The sequence below is a fragment of the Musca autumnalis genome, unplaced genomic scaffold (genome assembly GCF_047663935.1).
Source record: "Musca autumnalis isolate F117 unplaced genomic scaffold, ASM4766393v1 scaffold_5, whole genome shotgun sequence".
Taxonomy (NCBI): Eukaryota; Metazoa; Arthropoda; class Insecta; order Diptera; family Muscidae; genus Musca; species Musca autumnalis.
Genome location: NW_027412088.1, coordinates 134,463,999 through 134,475,315, shown reverse-complemented (window position 1 = coordinate 134,475,315; position 11,317 = coordinate 134,463,999). Strand labels below are relative to the sequence as shown.

Sequence of the window (11,317 nt, the reverse complement as noted above, 5' to 3'; positions counted from 1 at the left end):
CCACGCAGAATTTGTGTTAAGAATCGTGCTGTTAATTCGGGCCCAATGGGAATTTAGTCAGCTGCACCGTCCGGATCTTAACTGTGCTAAAACCACTCGCATTTGACTTGGCAGCTATTGTTCTATGCTGTGATGGATGGGTGTGGTCTCCGAGTACGGTATTCTTACTAAATTTTTGAACTGTCTGCACAGCTACACCAGTGTGGATGCTATCCCACCTGTGTGATAGGCTCGTTGATCCCCAGGCTCTCTTTTATACCTTTCCTATTGTACCTGGGTATTAAAAGCCTGCCTACAAGACTGTGGCAAGGATACTCATGGCGAGAACAACCAAGCAAGCACTGTATATTGTTGTGCTCATGTTCCATTAAAATCTTTGCCTCCTCATGAACATGGAACACTATCATTTGCATAAAGAAAATTTGGAAAAAACATATGTAGTTCGTTTGAAATATAAAAATTAAGCTTTCAAAACTTTCGATAAGGCCCCCACTCATTTATCAGTCTGGAACCATCAGTCAGTCAGGAACCATCAGCCAAGTCTAAAAATCTTGAATTTCTCCTCCAAAAAGAAATGAATTTTACGTTTTTTGTGTTCCTACACCAACATTATTTTCTGTTTTTCAAAATTGTTTATTGATAATTTCAAAATAAACACAATTCACCTAGACTGATTGGGGTTCATGTTGAATTCAAAACAATTTTGATTTTCATCAATCTTGAAAAAGTCACCCATATATTCTCAAATTTTCGGGCAGACTGATAGGTGGGTGCTCAGCTATAGAAATTGTTTTTAATTTCGGAAAATAATATCAAAAAGATAAGAAGCTAAATTTAAAAGATAGATTTTTTTTAAATTGAAAAATTTTTTTGTGAACGCCATCGAACATAACAAAATTTTCCAATTGACCGGATGAGCTCCATATAACCAAAATTCTTTGTCCGTCTTCTTCTACAAAATCGGCGAATTATTTCATAGAAGAACATCCGCTACATTTTCCGCTGTAAGATTTTGAAAAAGATCTTTAAACCAAATTTTGTGTATTTCGAATTTGTAAATCATTGAAGTTAACAAACAATTTGGTGCAATATTCGATTCGTGACCTATTGGTAAATTATAAAGCATGTGGTAAATAATTAAGTCATTTGGCCCAAAGCATCCTGAAATATAAAGCATCAAGCATCACCATTATTTTGTCTGGAGATTTAATTTATATTAAGTGCAATTATTGCAGTAACGATTGGTGCAACGCCATTGGAGGACTTGGAGTCTTTTTCCCTAGTTTTAAGAAATTACAAAATCATCATCACATTTCATCACCACATAATACTTATTGCTATTAGAATCAATATCTTAATCCCTTATCTACGATGCAGCGATCGCTTCATGGCAGAAGAAGATAATAAGTAAGTTATTCTTATACCTTTTTTACACGTAAATATAACTGTATTTACATTATACACTGTAATAACATTATTCTCGATTTTATCGTTATTCCTAAAATATATTAATTGCAAAGACCACCATCTGTGGCATTGAAATATTCTTAATCACATGCACTTATTAATTCACATTGCTTCATACATACTCAGAAGTAAATTTTAATGATTTTGTTAGTAATGAAAACGTTAGTAATGAATTTTAACTAAACCCCGGTTTAGTATTGGCGAACTATAAGGTAGTTTGGGCAACACGATCACATAATATCTCGACGTCCTTTCGTTCCTACTTACTTTAACTTCCTCTATTTAAATAAACTATCTTCTATAAAATAAGTTATGTAACCAGCAGTCCGAAAAACCCTCCCACTTTCCCTGAGCAAGGTCGGAACTGAATTTAGGACAGCGGTTTCGTTACACACTTCGAATGAATGATTTAAACATGCTATTGAACGTTATATCCAATGTATTGGGGTAGTTGTGGGCCGGAATCTGGAAATTATCGGTCAATATGTGCATGAGAGCCTCATTTCAGCCATCCAGGACCCGACGCCAAGATCATACCATCATCCGCATACATTACGATCTCCATGCTGTCTTGAAGATGTGGCATTTTAGAAAGGTAGAGGCTAAACAGTTCCAGATATATCACCCAGTCTTGGGGAAGTTCCTGTTTTACTCTACGGGTCTTATATTTCTTAGTTTCGAATTCCACACACGACTGGTGTCCGCACATGTTGTTGATTTTCGAACGTTTCAAACAGAGCTGTAGGGAAATCTTATCCATGTCCTCGAACAGCATGATCATGACTGTTCTGTCACACGCACTATTCTTATTCAGTCCTCGACTGATACCTGTCTATATGACATGTAATGCTGTTGTGGTGATATGAATTTTCTATAATACACGCTGATGAGGGGCAACTGGAAAACAGCTTCATATCAGGGCGGGGAATATTTCTTATACAGTGGCGATAGAAGGGATATTGGCTTGTACGATTCATCTCTACTGATATCCTTCCAGACTTGATAAAATACGGGTAGCTAACGGTAAATTGGGGACCCTAGTCAAATTCTCAACTACAGGTTATGGCGTCTTCGTTCATCGAGCTATGAATTTACAATATGCAATTTGCCGAAGTAGTAGCTCATACGAGGGGCACTAGAAAAGTTTCGTCATTTGAAATTTTTTTGAAAGTTTTACCAGTTTTTAGCCTAAGCGTACTCCGGTCAGTTTGACATACGACAATGTGTTGGTTTGTTTACAGTGACTTGAAAAAATCACTTTGCAAAAAAATGGAATTTACTTGTGAATATTTTCGTCCCATTATTTTTCACAATTTTCGACGTGGATAATCACGGCAATGCACTTTTTATGTCGACAAAGGAGCATCCTATAGTAGTATGAAAAACTGGTTCAATGGTGGCCAACACTCGAAGTTCGTGAGAGTCGTCCAAAAACGGCCGTTGTGCCAGAAAAAATTAAGTCGTGCGTGAACGGATAATGCAAGATCACCATGTTATGCATCGTGAGATAGAGGCATCCATAGACATTTATTCCACCAACTAACAATTGATATAGAATGAACACTTGGCGGCAAAAATTCAGTTTATCTCGTCGGATCCCTTGTTGAGCGGTGCAAGAAATTTCGAAAAATACGATCGCGGTGCTTCAAAAGACGTTTATAAAATGGATCCAGGTGACGAATCATGAAACTATGCGAATGAACCCGAAAAATAGCAGAAATCACCCGAAGATTTTGTAAAAGCGTTCAAAAACCATGCTTTGGAGGTATCTTTATCAAGCCACTGTAAACAACCCAACAAATGTCAAACTGTCCTGAGTTCGCTTAGGCTAAAAACTTTCAAACTATCCAAAAAAATGTCAAATGACGCCTGGCGACACTGCGTGTTGCCTAGGCCAGAAAGTTTTCTAGTACCCTTCGTATGTAATTTAACTGATCCATTGATCAACTTAGAGCCACCCCGAAAATTTTCATGAACCCAAGAAAGTTTAACGAAGTTAGTTTCTCGAGTCTCTTTCCAAGTCTACTAAATAACGCGGCTGCGTTCCTGATGGCTAGAAAGGCTCTGGAGTTATAGAGATGTATTTAGATGCTTTTAATTTCTGGATCATTTCTGTGTCCCATCATAGATCTGTTTGTGTATATTATCTCTGCGTGGAAAGTAAGGTAAGTACTGACGTAATCGAGATCACCTCATATATTTTAACTATCAATTGAGTTTAAAAACTTCGCACGTTCATTGTGTGAATATCCTCTTGATTCCTACAAACCCTTGCAGCCTCAATGCAGTTCTAGATGCTTGGTACTAAACCAGCAAGTCCAAAGTTAACAGATTTTCGATCACGTTCAGAACAAGCTGAGCATTGCTTTTGATTGCTCCAGAGATCAGAATTAAACAGCCTTTTAAGGAAAGCTGCCAGGCCCTCTGATATATGCATTCTGAGCTTTTCCGATTTTGGTATCTAATTATGTTCTAACTTTTATGTCTAGTAACCTTTCAGTTGTTTTCGATAGAAAGGAAAAAAAGACAAATCTGTCTATGGTATTTAGGTTGTATTTAGGTAATATGGAACTTGTTTCGGAGCATTGGGTATATAGGTCTCCCCTTCCTCAGTTCTGTAACACATGCTCCTCCACACTTCATCATTCTCCTAAGAGTTACTAGTAGTTGTAGTATCTTATCTGAAACTTCGTTATTTATTTGTTCAGAGAGTCCCTCTCTTACATATCGACGCCTCCAAACAATAGTATGCTAAGTCGACTTAGGATGTTTTCAAGTTCTTTACATTTTTATGTTTAACGTCCTTTAACTTAAATTCTGTCAAATTTTGGTAATGATCGGACAATCCGAACAGAAGTTATAAACAAATATTTACTTAGCATAGTACTGAAGGTCAAAGAAATTTCCAAACTTTTAGAGTTTTTCCTGCAAAACTCTCTTTTCAGAATTAGCAAACTATTATTTAAAGGCGCCGAACGTCCTTTAACTTAAATTCTGCCTAATTTTGGTAATGATCGGTCAATCCGAACAGAAGTTATAAACAAATATTGACTTAGCATAGTACTGAAGTCCAAAAAAATGTCCAAACTTTGAGAGCTTCCCCTGCAAAACTCACTTTTTAGACTTTGCATACTATTATTTGGAGGTGTCGATATATAAACTGTAAGTGGCAACTGTGTATGACACCACGGAGCCGCCGTGATGCAATAGTAGGCACAAAAACTTCTTATTGAAGTTTTTCTTTGGTCACCCTTATACATGGAGCTTACGATTGGTGTTTGGGTATAAAAAGATTTTTTTTTTTGAAGAAGTTATTGAAAAATACCTTCGGTGGAGAATATCCACAAACAAAAACAGGGAACTGATGAGATCCTGTGGCGAGGATCGAAACTAGTCTTCCCTGTCTTACCCCTTGGCGAACAATGCCAAACTTTCTTCACTAATAAATTAGTTGTATTAAAATATTAAAACAACAACAATGGAATTAAGCCAGACTGTTTTGAATAAACAAAATTGCAACAGCTATCCCAATAAAAACACGACCAATGCACTATTCATTTCTTTATATTATTATAATTTTATGTTTGCTTTAACATGTATTTTATTACTCGAACTCGTTTGTTATGTCTTTGTATGTGTATCAATGCATTATGCATTTTCTATAATGAAGTGAACGGGTGCGAAAATATTTCCGGCATACGGAAGCTGTAATAATGCTTCGCAAACATGCTGTGACTACTAAAGCCTACTTAAAAACTCCAACCAGTTATTCGGCCATTGTCATTGTCACATACTGTGGTGGTAATGACGATGTTTGCCACAACATGTAATACAACCAACCAGCCACTATCATTATCACTCTATTAATAAAGCTTAAAGTGGACCATTTTCATACATGTATATTGGGGTGTTCCAGTTTATTTTCACTTTTGTTGTTTTATGGCCTGTTTCACTAAGACGATTCGAATTAAGATTAAGATTGTGTACAATAACAGGAATTGGGTAGTCATTCGAACGAATTTGAATTCGATTCGTCTTAGAGAAAATGACCGTTAAATTGTAACAAAAAAAAATAAAAAAACAATTTTTTAAAGTGGAAAGTTATTAACATGGATTTACTCTTGATAATGACAATATATGTGACCTGTACGGAAATTAAAATACAAATACAATGGGCCAATGCAAATGAAATAGCTACGGTTGCACTCATTATCGTTATAGATATGTAGGTGTAATGTACACACATACTTTAAAAATCAACAACAGTATACACATATGACTTTATGCCTGAAGCATTGCGTTTTATTTCTATTTGCATGTCCATAAATACAAATAGACATATTACATGTTCATTGTATGGATTGTATTTTTGTACCTTCATTGACCTAACCTTTATGGGTAATGCTGACCTTTTAAATCCATTATTTTCACCGATTTGATGAAAACTATATCTTAAGTTCATTTAACATGTATCCTGTTAAAACCAGTAAGGAAAGGATCAAAGTCGGGCGTGCCGGCTATATGATACCCTACACCACTGTGAATATGTAAAATATACATCGGAGCTATATCCAGATCTTAGCCGATTTCAATATAATTTGGCACATTTATTTCCAGACCGAATTCAGTCACACATTCCAAATTTCATCGAAATCAGACATATATAGCGTGTGTGGTACAGAAAATACGTGAAATCGGCCGAAAATTTATATGGGAGCTATATCCAAATCTGAACCGATTTCGATATAATTGGGCACATTTATTTCTAGACCGTATTCAGTCACACATTCAAAATTTCAACAAAATTGGACGCATATAGCGTGTTTGGTGCAGCAAATACGTGAAATCGGGCGAAAATATATATGGGAGCTATATCGAAATCTGAACCGATTTTCACCAAAAGCAATAGCGTTCTTCCTATGGCTAAAAAAATTGTAGTTCCCAATTTCAGCTGAATCGGACAAAAAATGCGACCTGTACGTTGCGAACAAAAGTACATGGACAAACGGACAGACGGACGGACATGCATACATCGACTCAGAAAGTGATTGTATGTATATCCCCAAAAGGAACTATGGGTCTATTTCGTTTCCTTTTGTATGTTACATACAATTGCACAAAGACATAATACCTCTTACCACAGTGTGGTGTAGGGTATAAAAACGTAGAATTAAATGCTTGTACTAACATTTGTAGCCATACAAATGGTTACTGAAGCCTAAAATAAGGGAAAAAGACTGGATATTTATCCTGCACAGCCTTTATAGCAAACTCGGGTCTGGTATTTGTTTTTAATATTCCGTCTAGGGTATATATTATTAGGTGACGTAGGGGGTGGAAGATTCCAAACAAAGGTCCTCAGCGATTGTAACATGACAAAGCCCAGAATTTATCTCGGTTCCTCTTTCATCTCAAGTGGACTCTGGCCTTTTCGTGGTTTCACCTGGGGAGCTACCTTTAAAACCCTTTAAGGTAGTGAGCTAACATGTACCGCACGTTCACTCATGAGAACGATACCAATTTGGGCTGAGCGTAGGGCTAGTAAGCAACCAGTCAAAAAGCATACTATGAAAATACAATGAAAAACGAGAAAAACAAACCCCTCTAAAGTTGACGACCCCCGCAAACGTTTTAAGGGCCATGATCTGCGAATTTGCACCTGGAATGTGCGGACTTACTACACAACAAGTAAAAAGCTGATATTATCGCTTTACAGGAAGTGCGATAGAATCGGGGAGACGCACTGTGGGCGAAATTCAAATCTAGCGGGGAAAAAGTCCGAAAACTGACCAAGAGCTAAGTAAAAATCATGAATGCAGTATTTTTCCAAACATACTGGTAGACCTAAAAATTACTATCAGTATTGTATTTAATGGTTATTGGCCGTTATAACGGTACATTTACTAGGAGTTTTTTTGCAAGTGATAAAATCGATTTTTTTGATGACTTGTATAGTGGCAAGTAATATGGACAAATAAAAATAAATATGACCGTAATTTTATTTTTTCAGATAGTTTCGAAGTAGTGCTTATTAAAAAAAATAATTGTAGCATTATTTGATGTTGTAAATATTCTGAAAAAAATCTTTAAACATTTATATGAGATTTTTTCTAATTAGAGAATTTTCAGTAAAGTGCAACTTATGGGAAACACACGGAAACACTACAGGACTTTTTTGATATTAAATGACATACTCCGAGGTATCTACTCTCAAAATTTCGTCTGCCTTTTTTTGCCTTTTTTCATGTTATCAACAATTTTCTAAATCCATTTTTACATGAAAATACGTAATAGAAAGTAGGACATTTGTATGGGGGATATACCAAAACGTGAACCTAAGTGAATAATGTTTGGTGTGTAGATGTTTTGTCTATTAAAAACCCGAAAACAAAATTTGCAGCCATTTCCATTGGAAAATGTTGCTAAAACCTTCTTAATTCTGGAAATCGGGAGATACCTACAGTGTTGGTCACAGAATTAGCACACCCCTTTGGGGCAAAATGATTTCAGTCAGCTAAGAGTTTTGATAGGGCAATTTGAAATATTTTCGTAAACAAAAGTCTTTTCTATAATGTATTTAACAGATTTAATGATATAAGTGAATAGTATTATCAGTGGTTTTTTGAAAATAAAAGTTTTGTGAAGACGACCAAATTTTCAAGGGGACATATAATTAGCACACCCTAAGATTTTTTAATTTAATTCAATTAATATACAAAAATTAATTTATATTGAAGTTAATTAATATTCAAAACGTATTGAACAAATCATTATAATAATTTATCACTCCGGAATCTCAAAATATATCCCAATAGCGGACCATTTTTCGTAAAGTACACTTAAACCTTAGAAAGTCGGCAAAACTTTAAAAACAAATGTACAATTGGATCTGAAATTATTGGAATTGTTAACCGATTACCGAAATTTAAATATAAAGTGCAAAAACTTTTCAAAAAGTGTTTAAGGTCAATGATTCATTCAAGAAAATTTTCGACTTGGAAGGGGTTTATAGAAAGAAGATCAATAAAATGCACCCTTGTGTGGAGAAGGATCAACTTATAACACCATTTGTTATTCAAAATTACCCGTCTGAATAACACCAAAGACCTATCACTACAAAACTGTCAACAAAGCACTAGGTGAACACGTAGTACATGAATATGTTTAAAGGTATAACCCCTTTCTGACCATAAAGGATTTTGAGGTTTGCTGAAATTGGTAAAAATTCAAGAAAGTAGGCATATACTATTCAAGATAAAGGTTTCCTGGGTTATTGATTTTACATTTAATCATTTTAAGCTCCGGGAAACATACTATCTTGCGGTCTCAATAGACTATCTCCCATTTGCCTAATGTTAAGAAAATTATTGAAATTTGCGTAGGTCCCATAGAGATGAATATAGGTTTATCGTGGCATACATCACGACATATCGGTAAAATTCAGTCCAGATGGATAAGTATTTATAAAATTAATAGCCCAAAACATCATATTAAAGTTATTTAATGAAAATTTTTGTGTCAAACGGACTTTACAGATACCCACTGCTGGTGGGTACATCCCACTATTCGCAAATTTACACAGATGAACAAGAATATGATATTTTATTTGATGTTTCTATGAACTACTTGCCTCAATGAATTTGGTTACATGAGAAAAAAATCGATAAAAAACACTAAAAAACTGAAATTTCCATCAGTCCTTGGGACCTAAGGTGTACCCCATATAATTCCCTTCTGACACTGAAATTTCGGAGGCTGGTAGAGAATATAACTAGCAGACTGGAACTTATTCCCAAACGAAAGGGATTTAAAACTGAATATGGACGAAAATATTGACCCTATTCACAATATTAGTGATTCTTTTAAGGTGTGCTAATTACGTGTCCAGTGAATTTAGTACATTTTTTACATTTTTGGAGGTTATTCAAATTGACAGCTATGTTTCAGTTTCTGTATTGCGTTGTATTCTTTAAGCATACTACGGAGAATATATTAGTACAAATACTTTATTAAATACAGCTACTTTTGAAGGTCTTTTTAGGCTAAATAAATGTTGGTAGTGGGGTGTGCTAATTCTGTGACCAACACTGTATATATGGGCACTATATCAAAACGTTGATCTAGGTCGAACATTTTTGGTACGGAGGTTTTGTGTGTACTTAGAACCCGAAATACCAAAGTACAGTCAATTTGATTGGAAAATATGAAGATTACATTCAAAACAACGAAAATCTCGGGGATAGACCAAAACGTGGACCTAAGACCCCCATCAGTAGAACTAATGTTATATACCCCCTGAGGATCCTAAATACCAAAATACAGCAAAATTAACAGTGAAATGCGGTCCACATACCCAAAATACCTTATATGCGGAGGTACCGTTACGAGGACGATATTCTTTAACGATGAGCTATATTCACCATACTCAGTGTAATCATACCTATACAAATAAGTAACATCTATACCAAATTATAGCCGCTTACCTCAATTAGTTTAGGAGTTATTAATTTTTCCCCGCTAGATTTGGATTTCGCCCACAGTGACACGTAAGCACCACAACCAAAGCATGAGCTAGGTGTTGGATTTATGGTATATCGAAGGCTTCAAAATCTCGTCTCCAGATTTGCTCCAGTTGATGAGAAAGCAATGAAAGCAAAATTTTTTACATCGGTCTCATCTGCGCCCATGCCTCAACCGAATAGAAAGATGAAGAAGTCAATGATATATTCCAAAAAGCGGCTAGACAGACTGTTCTTGGAGTTTTTTATGCTAATTTCTTTTAACGTTAACTCGTGCCAAACTAGCTATTTTTATTTCCATAGTAATTTGTATAGGGCCAAAGGTGCATTTTCAATTATGGTCAAAACGATGACAAAAGTTTTCCAGTTCATTGTTGTGACTAAAAAACGATTTCTACAAAAATTTATGACGATCCGTTAACGATAACTCGTGCCCCCTGACCGATCTTTATTTCCATAGTACTTTGTATGGGTGCCCAAGGCGAATTTTCAAAAAATCGCTCTTCAGACCACAATTGTTTTACAATTGATGAAAAAATTGCCAGTTCACTGTTGTGGCTAAAAAACGAATCATAAAAAAATTTAAGAAAATCGGCTCGGATTTTAATATTAGGTATTGATGATAAACAAATAATATACTATAAATCTACTCAAGACTGTGTATAACAAATCATGACCACCAATTGCATCGACAACGCATAATTTGGATATCGTCGTTTTTTTAGGATTTAGCCACAACAATGAACTGGCAATTTTTTCATGGAATGTAAAATTATTGTGACCCGAAGAGCGACTTTTTGAAAATTCGCCTTTAGCCCTTTGGAGTTCTAAAAAAGAAATTTTGTTGTTTTTTGGGTCGCTCTAATGTATATATTCCACATACCTTTGTTAACCTATTTATACACTCCACGTCAGCAGAATAGAACACCTACATTTTTGTTAATGTTAGCTTATTTATCCCAAAACGAATGAATCTGCGTTTTTAGTCTTGTGGGGATTTAAAGTCTATGATGTTACGTATCAAACACAGAAAAAATTATGTTTCTAGCTCTTCGCGAAATGATTTTCTGATCAATTTTCCGATCGTACTATGAAAAATAGGCATTTATTTTTGGTCATCAGGATAGAACAGTCACTTTATTTTCGCGAATTTTTGAGGTATTAACACCGACTTTTCTTTCAGTCGATAAAGTAAGGCTTTCTAATAATTTTTCACCAAAGAAAACATATAAATTATTTCGCGGACACCGAAATAACAGCGTTAAAGGGTTTAAATTGACAGATATTTGAAACATCTCGGAATATCAATAGGAGTCGCGCAGTTATGTCAT

The 11,317-nt window shown here is 35.3% G+C and overlaps 1 protein-coding gene across 1 annotated transcript in view; it reads left to right on the top strand.

Moving 5' to 3' along the window:
* The first annotated feature begins 1,251 nt into the window (after nt 1-1,251).
* The window catches only part of LOC141405870 (liver carboxylesterase 1F), a 44,987-nt gene continuing 34,921 nt past the window's right edge, over nt 1,252-11,317 (top strand). Inside the window, exon 1 of the mRNA XM_073990715.1 lies at nt 1,252-1,407. The gene's annotated coding sequence lies outside the window, so the exon portion shown is untranslated. The remainder of the gene's footprint in view (nt 1,408-11,317) is intronic.